Genomic DNA, 12,838 nt, shown 5'->3' with positions numbered 1-12,838 from the left:
AACTTTAGTCTAAGTTATCTCAGTGGGTCTCAAACGGTTTGGTCACAAATTATTCCAAAGATTATTTCCGTGGCACACCTTCATATAATCATTATAGTTAAAAAATAAGAGAATAAAGGAAAAACTTTATGAAATACTATATGGCAGTAAAACAAGAATAGAGTTTAAAAGGGGAGTGATTTGTAAAATATCCATTAAGAAAAAGAACATCTGCTTACAGTTGTGTTTCATCTGGGTGTTGAGAGAGGTATCCATAGATCTCTTAATGTTGCTCTCAAAGTGCACCAGATTGATGCTTTTAACTTCAATATTTAAAACAAATCTTCCCGGGGGAGCATCCCCCCGGACCAGAGTCCTGCATTGGGTCGGGTACCCGCGGGTGGGTGACCCGCAAAAAAGGTGATTCGCAGGTGGTATTTTGTCAAATGCTTTTTTCTGGGTTCGGTTCTGGGTAAAACAAAGATGATGCGGGTCGGCCCAACACTAGCAGTTAAAAATAAGCAGCCAGAGATATTACCACTATCGCCTCTGTGAAAACGGCTTCCAGCTGCAGCTCCGGGTGTGTGTAAATACCCCCCCCCCCCCGTGTTTGGGTGGCTGGTGAAGTGCACTGAGAGGGAGAAAGTCACAGCCTTTGTCTATATCTTTAACTCACACCACCGCCGTCTCTATTAAAAACGAGATGGTCTAAAAGCACTCTCGTTGTTTGTGACCGTCTTCTACGTGCTGGTAAGACGGGGCAACGCGAGGTACGTGCATTACCTGATGCTTCACAGTTCCCTACATTGCTGGAGGAACTGGTGCCGGTCCGGAGTGCACATGGGCGCGGGACGGGGGTGCTGAGGGCGCTGTAGCACCCCCTAGCGGCAGGCAGGGGGTGCGGAGCTCCCCTGTTATAATTATTATTTGACGGTTATTGCTGCTCCCGCTGTGCATAATCTGTGTAATATTTAGCCAATAAATTCCACATTGTTGGTAAAATAATATTTTGGCCTGCCCCGAATGTTTTTTCTGTAGCCCCGGACAATTCTCCCTCAATAATATAATACATTAACCGTGCTTTACGTCAACCTCATCATGACACTAGAGAGGACGACAGGACTGTAATTTCCCTTGTTCAGTGAATGCAACAGAGGCAAGACACCAGACCAATCAGAGAGTTGCATGGAAATAAAAGTGTGCTTGTGTCATTCAAGCTCGGCTCTGTGTGTGTGTGTGTGTGTGTGTGTGTGTGTGTGTGTGTGTGTGTGTGTGTGTGTGTGTGTGTGTGTGTGTGTGTGTGTGTGTGTGTGTGTGTGTGTGTGTGTGTGTGTGTGTGTGTGTGTGTGTGTGTGTGTGTGTGTGTGTGTGTGTGTGTGTGTGTGTTCCGGGTTTGGTTCTAGGTAAAACAAAGATGATGCGGGTCGGGTCGCGGGTGTTCCATAATAAATATATTAAAATAATAATAATTTAGTTGAATGTTTAAATCCTCAGACCTCTCCCCCGCGGGACCGCGCAATCATAACCTCTGCAGCGCATCAATCTGCTTCTGAGCGCGCCACATTCGAAATGGCTGAGGTGAAGCTCTCTAGCGGAGAATACAGCATTTTCAAAAACACTTCCTCAAGAGCGAAATCCAACGTCTGGGAGGCTTTTGGTGTCATCCTAGATGCAGAAAATAACCAACATCCCACGCTTTTTTAGACAAATATGCAACTGCGTGTAATAATTGCACGTTTTCACTGCTCATATATATGCGGGTTCGGGTCATGTTGCGGATCCTGTGACAATGACAATGACAGCGACCCTCTACCACACAAAACAACACCATTTATATAAACACCTATCATGACAGGGCACCCACAGCCAAGTAACAATTACAAATGAATTAAGTCGGCACGGCGGCCCACATTGAAAATGACTTAGGCCTACCTTTTATGATCAAATCACTTAAACACAAAGTCCATCCTTCTGTCCTTTTGGATGAAGCACTTGGGGGTCATTCAGCTGATCCTTTGCCACTCCAGTTTATCATTGTAACTCAATCTTGAAAATGACTAGGTTAATAATTTCGCAACGATGTCATCACTATCACTGAAGTGAGCCATCATGAACGAACTTATGCTAATCATAAATCTATCGATTAGATTTATGATTCGAAAACAATAAAAGTAGGGTAGATATGTGGATATTATTAGGCTGAACAAAACGTGCATTTATCTAACAGGTTCGTTTTCCACAGAGGCGAAGTCCCTCCCCTTCCGGGAGCCTCCATGGGACCCCGGAAGCGGAAAATTATACATTGAAGTCAATGGAGAGAGAAAAGTTATCTTTTGATCCCGTTTGAATTGTGCCACGAATGACACATACAGTATGATGTTTGTCAATGTTAAACAATCATTTCCATGTAAAAAAAGTCACAGTTTGTTGTAAAACTGTTGAAATATAAGACTATGAAAAATACGCAACTAGAAAGACTACAAATCCCAAATCACATTCTGGGTCGCGTAAGTGATGTCATAGGCGATAATGCTCCAAGACTGGTGGTTGCGACTCGCAATTAAAGCAAAGAAGAAGAAGAAGATCTCATAACTGATTTATACCCTCCAATAAATATAAGAGATTGCTCCAATAAATTCACTTTTACAAGATGCCTGTGTGCTTTGTACCATGTTGTAATCACAAAAGTGATCATACCACTTGCTCGTTCTATCGCTTCCCGTCTGGCGAAAGGACCAGGACCAAACATGTCAGGTAATATACATGTTTTGCATGGAACATAGTCAAGTTAGCTACATAGCTAGTAGCGAGCACGTTAATTAGCATTACATTACTTAGCCTTGTCATTTGTATTAGCCTTAACATGAAGTAAACCAAAATGTTAAACAGTAAGAGTAGTCATGAGGGTAAGTATTTTGTGAAACATTTGAAGAGTTGCCTACTGCCCCCTCCACCAGGTGCTAAGGGGGCGGGAGGTAGGCTAACGCCACATTAGCATCAGCGATCTTTTCTACTTCATGCTATCTGCACAAATGGTTAACATTGAACATTAAAATATCAGGCAGTTCAGGGAGAGTCGAAGGAAGGCAGGCAGGCAGGCAGCTTTGCATGACATTCTTCTGGACGTGTTTCACTGTGATGATAGTGAGAGTGAGTCATGTTTGTTGGAAAGACAGTAGTTGAGTGATTACTGAGAGAAAATTATTAAAAGAGATAATTATTCAGTGTTGTTACTTTAAAGTGTTGTTACTGACCTTTTTCTCTTTTATTTTCTTTACATCACCTGTAACTGCTGAGACCCTGAGGAACATGCACACTGGACTGACCTGCTCTGGCAACCCGATTTCCACTGTATGTAATAGTATTTGGTTATGGTATATTATTTATATACATCAAAGGCACAATGCACCCCCCAGAGACACACATATATTGAGTGTGATATTTTGCATTGGTCATGTGAAATCATCTTTACATACTAGAAAACTGTAGGATCGGCAACTTGTTTTGAAATTGAATTTTTAATATCCGATAATAAAGTTGATCTGTTTTCTTTATTCTTCTCTCTTCCCAGCTCCATCCATCACCATTCTCTGTTCCTGCAGGTCCTGCTTGCTAATCAATGCTCATGTTTTTTTACACAATTACAAATAAAGTCAATGTATTGTATGACAGGAAGTTGTGCTTCATTCTGAGTCAATAATAAATTCATTCTGCCTTCAACTGCAAAATTATTGTGGACTGCACCGACATCCATGTAGCTGCCCCCCAGTAAGATGAACCAAGCTAAGTTGACATACTCAACATACAGCTGTGCTCTTAAGTTTACATGAAGAATTTGTGAAATATTGGTTTAAATGATTATTAGTAATTAATTATATAATTTTCTCATTGTAGACGAGCAGACAGGGAGCCAGATGAGAAAAGCAGAATATGCAGCTGCCATTTTCCACATGGAAAAGAGAAAGGGCCAAGTGTATTTGAGTGGACAAAAGAGAAATCCCAAATACGAAAAATAAAATCATACAATTTACAGATATGTATACAAATATATATATACATATATATATCTCCTATATACACCATCATGTATAATGATGGTGTATGATGTACAGATGTAGCACTGAATTTCAGACTCCAGCTTACAGCTTCCTGCCTACGACCTGTCAAAGACCAGTATAGAGGAATGTTAAGCCCTCCCACTATTTTCCAAGAGGGCGTTGCCAGATTTTCAATTTCAGGTTTTAACCAGGAGATGGCGCTTCATTCACAAATACAGAAATGATGTTGCCTTTCGTAGTTGACAGAAACTGCTTTGAAGAGCATTTGAAAATATAGTCTTTATGTATTAAATAATCATAATAATAATGTAAATGTTTACATTACATTAAACCATGCATTTTGTAATGTCAGCATTTCATTTAGAAGAAAAGTAGTGATATTTGATATGTATACTCTATTCCAGGGGTCGGCAACCTTTATGATATGAAGTGCCATTTTAAAAAACAATTGTTATCAGCGTGCCAACGATAGAGAATTATCAACGGGGGGGGGGGGGGGTTGAGGAGCTTGACGCTCGTCAACTATCAGCAGGAGGGCGGGGGAGCCTCGCTGCGGGGAATTAGCGTGTCAGCGCAACTCACATGATGCCGAATTTAACAAACGCATTTAAATAATTTGTTTAAACGGCATAATAATAAGGACGATCGTCCGTTCTGTGATTCTCCTGAGCACACATGCTATGATATTAGGGTCATGCAGAGTGAGATGCGATCGTTGTCCCTTTAAGAGAGAGAGAGAGAGAGGGGTGTGGCTTGTGCATGTGTGTTTGTGGATGGTAGAGCGACAGTGAGAGAACCTATGGAGAGAACGTGTGTATGTTTCTGGAAGTGAAACGAGGAAGCAGAAAAACAGAGGTCTGTGATGTATTTTGAGAAACAGAAGAACAGCTAAATAAATGCAACGGCCTCCCAAGAAGAGCTCGCCTCTCTCTAAAGTGGGTTATTGAACCTGAAGCTTGTTGCTTCTGCCCTCCTCGACTACGGTCTGGGAGCCGACAGGAAAGTTCAACACACAGTCCGCCCCTTTTTGAAGCATATTATGTCGATGAGAGATGAGCAGATCGCCACTGGGCTTTCAACTAAATACACAGCCACGCAAAAACTGCTGCATTTGTACAGCTCCTTATGAGTACTGCAATTAGTGAAGTGCTTTCCTCCGTGGTGAAACGATCAGCACTGCACCATGGAGGAAAGCGGCAGCATGTCACCTGGAGATAAAGAGAGCGGGGCTGCGTTGCGTGCATGCCTTCCTTCTGCAGGTAACGGGGAGACGCGCTCTGGCGGCGGTCTCGTTCAGGATCCGAAAATACAATTTAAATATTTATGCACACTTATTCCACTTATTCCTAGTGTGCCACTGGTTACGGTGCCGCGTGCCAATGCTGGCACGCGTGCCAGGGGTTGCCGACCCCTGGTCTATTCCAACAGATTAAACAATTTTCCCACTGTAGGCCGATGCATGAAATTCTTACATTTTTGCCAGTTATATTATGGAGCCGCTGTAAAAAAGGATTTGATCATTAAGTTATTGAAACTTTTGTCTTTAAGTTAGTTTCACTTAACATATCAATTCATGCAATCTCTACTTAATTTCATAAGTTGTTATTATTTCAACTCAGCTCTGTAAGCCAGTTCAATGACCTCTACATTCTATGAAGTCAATTTGACTAAACAGTGAGTTGTGATGTGTAATAATGTTCTGAAACTTTCCATGGCCTCTTAACATGGCAGTAGTGTTGACATATTCCTGCCTGGTGAAAATAGTCCCGGTCTCATAGTTGTTTTCATTAATTGAATGCATTTAACAGGGACATGAGTTTTTTAGTTTTTTACGATATACAGTGAGTGAACCACAGAGTTTGATTCGCCATTATCAAAAGAAGAACTTCCACCGGACAGATTGATGACTACGAAAAGCTAAGCGGCGGATGAATACTCTTTTGTGAAGCGATATGACAGTGATTTCGGCTGATGAACCACTGACGGACAGGCAAAGTCAGGTGAGTGGTTGCATATTTAATGGTTTCAGGCAAAACGAAAAGTAGCTAAATGGAGTTAAATCCACACCTAACTGGTGTTTGAATGTTTATAAAAGAGATTTTATTTCAGGGCAGTGTTATGAAAATGTCGGTTAACCAAGCTAACTTTACAGGATTATGATTATCTAAACTTTTATTAAATAATTAAGTTTCAAGTATTCTTACTCTTATGTATGACGCTTATGAATTTTTAAAAGGTTTAAATGGTAACTGCCTATATTTGTAGCTTAATTTAGAGAGGTTTTGTTTGTTCGTTCCAGTAATTTTCTGTGTCCCGGCTCTGTTCGGCTAAATATTTAAGCTAAATTAACGTGTTTTGGTGAGGTTGTGTGTGTTCCTGCCAGTAATTAGCCATGTCCCGGCTCTCTGTTCGGCTAAGAATTGTAGCTTGTTAGCCCCCGCCATGGCTTTGAAATGGATGTCATTTGTGGATAAGTATAGGGGACTTGAAGATTGTTTTTTGTTAAGGCCGAGCAAGTGTTAAAGTGATTCTATCCTTGCAACGTTTTTCTGGTTCAGCTCACGCTAAACCTGCCCAGATACAGAGGAGGTGCCTGGCGCAATTGAACGAGTAAAATGCTAACTGTGTTCAGAAATAGCATTTATATTGTGTACAAATGCTATGTTCCACTCTTGAAATGGAGACAAATTTGTATTTCTGCTTTTTAGAAAATATTTTATAGAAAAGAAAGGAATATATTTAGTTTATTTTATTGAACTATGCTGCCCATAAACTACATGTCCCACAATGTATTTCGTTCTGTGACTTGCGCACTGAAGTGTCTTAATATCAGCCGTTTCTAGCAGCGGGAACAGTCGGTGCTCAAGGCACTTAAAAATGTTGATCTTTGATTGATGAGATTATTGTTATTTAATCTAATAAATTAATGGGATGTATGTAATTATAACACAGGGAAAAGTTACTGTTCACCCACAATAATAAATAAGATGGGCAATGGTTGTAATTGTTAGATATTTATATTATAATAAAATAAATAATATTTATACATGAACAATAATTTTTCCTAAACTTCTGCTTTCAGAGGTAGTCAAGTTATTATTAAAAAAACAATAATAATCCACTGAATAGTCTATGGGAAATAATTGCAAGCAAATAATCAACAATTACAACCATTGTACAATTTCTTTTAAGTTTGGTTAAAACAAATAATAGTTTTTTCATTGATATATTTGGCATGCACGTAGACACAAAAATGCTCTATGTGGATGCACACTAACCTTTCCCTGTTATTATTACATGCATCCCATGAATTTATTAGATTGAATATGCCTCATCAATCAAAGATGAACATTTCAAGTTGTTTATTTATTTAAATGAAGTACTGTTTAAGTCTTTATCATATGAATTCAGGGATAATATTGTAATTGTGAAAGCCAAGGCTTGTAGTTTATGGGCAACGTGACTGTTGTAATTGTGTGCATCTTATTCTTTGTCATGTTCTCAGTTCTTATTACTTTATTAAGGCCTGCTTCATAATGTACCTAAATGTGTGTTTTCTATTACAGACAGATTTTCAAAGATTTCCGTTTAGCTGCAACTGGATGAAGTGGACTTGTAAGTTGTGCAGGTTTTCCAGTTACAATGAGAAGGCAACATGCACAGTTGCAGACTGTTGGTAGAATATTTTCTATATGTCTGTGTCTCCTCAGATTCAGGCAGAGTTCCAGAAAATTGTCACTACGGACCTGCTTTCATCGTTTCTGGATGGACTTGATGGCCTGGCATTGCTGGAGGTCTACAATGGTGCATCCAGGACTGGAAAGAAGCCGGCACTAAAAGGCCTTTTGGACTGCCTTGAGAAAGATGTAAGTGGAGATGCTGATGACCATAATTTAGCCACCATTTGTTTGCTACAAATGTTTATATCCCACTGCATTTGTTGTCCTTCAGGACACAAATGAGAGGAGGAGTACTGCTGCTCTCTTGGGACTATCACACTACATGTCTGGCGAAAATCAGGAAAATGTCATCAGGATGTGTGATGTAAGATCATAACTGTCTTGAATTACTTTATGTAATTGTACATTTTAACATAAATCACCCTGTGCCCAAAGTTTCCTTCAAAAGTAATGTCTACAATTACCTTAATTTAACTAAAATAATTGCAATAAAGAATGATACATTTAATATAAACAAAAACAGCAAGAAAACGTAACTATTAAATAATATAAATAAATATAAAGCTCAAACTGAAAAGAAAGGCAGTTGAAATGATGTTCCATCACATTGCACTTTTACACTGTGAACTGTAGATTTTAGCTTCTATGTTTATAGCAGAAGCCTCTTAATTAGCTTTGTAGAGAAAAAGTACTTGTAGTACACTGAGCTCACTTTTATTTCTCCTTTTTTAAGGCTCATGGAGACACTCTCAAGGAAGCCATGAAGGTGATGCAAGTTGGTCTACTCATAGGCTACGAAGGTGAATGGGATGCCTTTCCTCAGCAGATCTTCAATGTGGCAGTTGTGGTCGAGGAGACAATTGTGCTCCACAACCTGAAAGATGTGGCTTTGCGATGCTTCTTGGACTAATCTATTGCTTCAGTCTTCAGTATACTCTGGAAATGAACTATTCATTTGAGTTTATCCAGAGGGTTGTTATGAAGATACAGCCAGACCAAGCCTCTGCCAAAATTCATGGACTAAAAAACAAAGTATGTAGGAGGTAGATCATCAAAGAGTGTAGAAAGTGAGCTCAATTTGGTGTTGTTCATATGTATGTTCAAGTATTTTGTGTCTCTACAGTGACATGTTTTTAATTTTTTTTAATGTTTTAGGTTAGTGAGAATTCCATTTATGTTGGAAGTGTCATGAAGAAACTTGCATTTTAATAGGACATTTAATGTTCATTTCAGTATTTACTAGTGTCTTGAAAGAGTCCTCTCCTGCTGATGTTCAGAAAGCTCTCTATTTGTTTCGTACTGTTTGTGCTGCATCCTCTGTCCTATTTGTAAAATTAATAACATAAATGTGATGTTATAATTTGTATGCATGTATATCTGTTGTATACTGTATGTTTATACTTGAAAAATAAAAATATTTCAGCATCTGAAGTAACTTCAAGCCTTATAGGTGATCACAGCTAACTGCCTGCCGTCAGATTTCATTTAAAAAACAGGTCTGATTTTAAACTTGTATCTTCAGTAGACTCGATTACTGCAATGTTGTCTTCACAGGCCTCACTGCTTTCTAGACCCTCCAGAAAAACGCGATTCTGCGATCGCATAATCAGCAAAATGGCGCAGATTTTTAAAAGGCTGCATATTTATCAAAAGGCCGCATAATCCCCGCATTTTTCCACACAAAGTTGAGAAGAAAAAAAAGTTAACTCGTCTTGACGTGACGTCATCAGCTCGTGCATCACAGAATGTAAACAACACTGTATAGAGCTCATTTACCAACGAACATTTCTACAAAAAAAAAGTGGGGGGAAACTATTCTGCACCCCGTGCAACTGTGTGTTGCAGCATAAGAGAAAATCGACGGTGGCGACCCACTTTGATTCATTCAAACATTCGAAAATGCTTTCTGCTGCTGCGGACAAGAAAGCCATTCAACTCACGTTCACCGAGGGATCAACCTCCAAAACCGTTTCGAGGGCTACAATAAACGAAGTGAGTAGCCTACAAGATTGAAGCTGCTCAGATAACGAACGAGTAAATGAAAACAGAATGAGGCGGAGAAGTGTTTGTGTGTGTGTGTGTGTGTGTGTGTGTGTTTGTGTGTGTGTGTGTGTGTGTGGGGGGGGGGGTGGTGGTGGTGTGTGTGTGAGATTAAAATAGCCCAATTGCTTTTACAATAAATAAACATTGAATGTGTTTAATTGAATAGTAAAGGGGTTTAACGTTAGTGGCAGGTTGTGTGTGAGAGAGAATAAATAAGACAGCCCAATATTTTAAAAAATTGTTATTCTTTCCCCCCGCATATTTAGCATATTTCGCAACTTTCTGCATATTTCCTAACTTCCCGCAATTTCACCGCATAAAATCACATAAAACCCTGCATGTTTAATAGCATAATCAAGGATTTTAGCCCGCATAATCAAGGATTTTTGCCCGCGTTTTTCTGGAGTGTCTAGCTTTCACACCGTCTACAGTTTGATCTGCATAGAGGGAGCTCTGTGGCTGAATAGCCAGCGATTAGGTGTGGCCCATTTATCATAGGTGATCAGAGCTACGTGTGATTCACATGGGGGGATGGGCACATAAGGCACACACACACACACACACACACACACACACACACACACACACACACACACACACACACACACACACACACACACACACACACACACACACACACACACACACACACACACACACACACACACACACACACAGTGGAGAGAGAACTAAGCGCTCCGAGGTGTGGTTAAATGTTACCCTTCTTTAGGTGGACAATGCTCTTTGCCAAAAGTGAGAAATCATTTATTGCTTTTTGCTAAAGAATATAATAATTTAATGTCATTATACATGTACAATGCAAGAATGAAGAAAAGCTTCTCCCTTGTTAAAAGATTCCATCAAGTGCAATAACAGTTGAGCATGTTAGGGCACAGAAGCAATTTGTCTAAACATTTAGCAAAAGTGCACCACATCCAGTCATATTTAGGCTCTATTTAAAAAAAACAACAACGTTACATTGTTTGTCACAAAGGAGTTTTTAGGATTTTGAGTCATTGGCCTAACACAAGTTAGTAATCATTGGCAATCAATTACCTTTTTTCATTTACCATTATGATTAGTTTTAATTTCTGCTCATCTTTATTTTTATTGCAGGTTTTGCTATCTGATGTTGGTGTGATGTGGAACAGAACCTTACTCACAATACTCCATATTGATGAGGTAAGTTATATATTTCACATGGTGAATGTATGATAAAATGCCTATTTACTGTACACATCGAGCTGATACAGAGCAACATGATCATACATTTGAAATGGTGTTTCTGTCCATCTGATAAGTCCAATATTCACTAACTTTTAGCTCTGTTTATGCTCTTCACCAACTCCTTAGTAAAGTATTTGGCTCTTTAGCTGCTCAATGTTCCGCTTTCTTCAGCAGCTATTCTCTAACGGTCTGTTTGATTGTCTGAAGGAAGAAAACAGCTGCTGCTGGAATTGGAGTTAAAATTTTACTTTATACCTCAACATTTTACCCATTGTCAATTAAAAAAAGTATTAGCAAGGTTTAAACAACCTTAGCAATTACCTTAGATTAATAGAAATACTGGTTAGAACACACTGTACACCAATACACATCTTATCAAGGACTTGGTTAATAAGGAGGTCAAAATTAGAATCTATCCTTTAATTATATAGTACATACAAAATATTATTACACCAATGGCTGAATGTGCTCTTTGTCTTCTGTCATTTTGTTTTTGCATAACAGATGCTGAATTCCAGCGCATAACAACTATCCCACTTGAAACAGCCTTCAGGGCGCAGTTGGACAGCCATCTGCCTCAGCTGACATCTGTCTTCCAGAAGAAGGGAGGAGTTGTTGGCCAGAAACTAGCTAAATATCTGGCGATCTTGCAAAAGGTGTGTGTATACACTGTTTTATCCAAATTGTCCTATACCCTGTGGAGCAATTTTATGAAATGTACCTGTCTAGTACCGTATAGAGCCCCATTTGCCTCACAACAGCCTGGATTACTTGCCAGGTGCAAGAATGCAAGACACATTTCTAAGGAAATCTGATCTTAATAAGTAGGGATGCACCGAATATTCGGCCGTCGAAAATTATCGGCAGAAAATTGTTAAAAAGGCCCTTTCGGCTTTCGGCCGAAAGGGTTTTAGCACCGAAAAGATATCACCGAATGTCCGAGAACAGGGTTACATTGATCATACTCCGCATATTTGTCTGGGTGTTTTGATTTCAAGTGGTGGAGTAATCCCGAAGTGGTGAAAGTCTTTGCAGTTACACCCCCTCGAGAAATGTCAGCTGAACACGTTTTACAAATCGCAATCCGCGCCTCTCACTCTGATATTTTTGAAATATCTCCAAGCGGCAGACATGTTGGCTGTGAGCCAGCCGTGAGCATGGTCGCGCGCCGTGCTTGTCGCCGCGTTTTGATTACGTCATCACAACAACACGTTAGGTTACCAAACTTATAGGTGCATTTGTTGTTGTTGAAGGCCTGGCAGTCTTTATTTACACTATTTTGTTGTAGGCCTACTGGCCTAGATGTTTATGCAGTTTTAAAGCACCTTGGCTTTGTTCTGAATGCACTTTGTTGTAGTTATCCTACAGAGAAAAGAAAATGCACTTGACTTGGAATTAATGTACTGTGTGCATTCAAAAGTGCTGAATAAATGTTTTATGGACCTATAATAGTGATTATTATTTAAGTTAAGTTTTGCCATAATCATGTCTTTTTCCATAATCAGGTAGCTGAACAACATTGGTAAAAAAAATAATATATATATATATATATATATATTTTTTTTTTTCTATCAATCATTTTCGGCCTTTCGGCATTCGGTTTTCGGCCAACTGTTTCCTATTTTCGGTATCGGTTTCGGCCAAGAATTATCCATTCGGTGCACCCCTATTAATAAGGCAATAGTGGCATACTGGTTAGAGAAGCAGGCTTTGTGATATTGGGCTATATAAATAAACATTGATTGATTGATTGATTGTGACTGGAAAGGTGCAAATGCAATCCCCAGGTGGGGAAAGTGAAAAAGCAGAACCTGCCTTGAGCAAGTCACTTAATCCTCAGTGGGCAACAGA

General features: G+C 39.4%; 1 protein-coding gene across 1 annotated transcript in view; it reads left to right on the top strand.

Annotated features, from left to right (window-relative positions):
• Positions 1 to 12,838, top strand: part of LOC307046052 (uncharacterized protein) — a 75,287-nt gene that overhangs the window by 14,856 nt on the left and 47,593 nt on the right. The window contains exons 2-3 of the mRNA XM_079692191.1: positions 10,877 to 10,942; positions 11,492 to 11,643. The gene's annotated coding sequence lies outside the window, so the exon portion shown is untranslated. The remainder of the gene's footprint in view (positions 1 to 10,876; positions 10,943 to 11,491; positions 11,644 to 12,838) is intronic.

Source organism: Notothenia rossii (genome assembly GCF_949606895.1).
Source record: "Notothenia rossii genome assembly, chromosome: 7".
Lineage (NCBI taxonomy): Eukaryota > Metazoa > Chordata > Actinopteri > Perciformes > Nototheniidae > Notothenia > Notothenia rossii.
The sequence above is the reverse complement of the archived record's forward strand: the minus strand, read 5'-3'. Positions and strand labels throughout refer to the sequence as shown.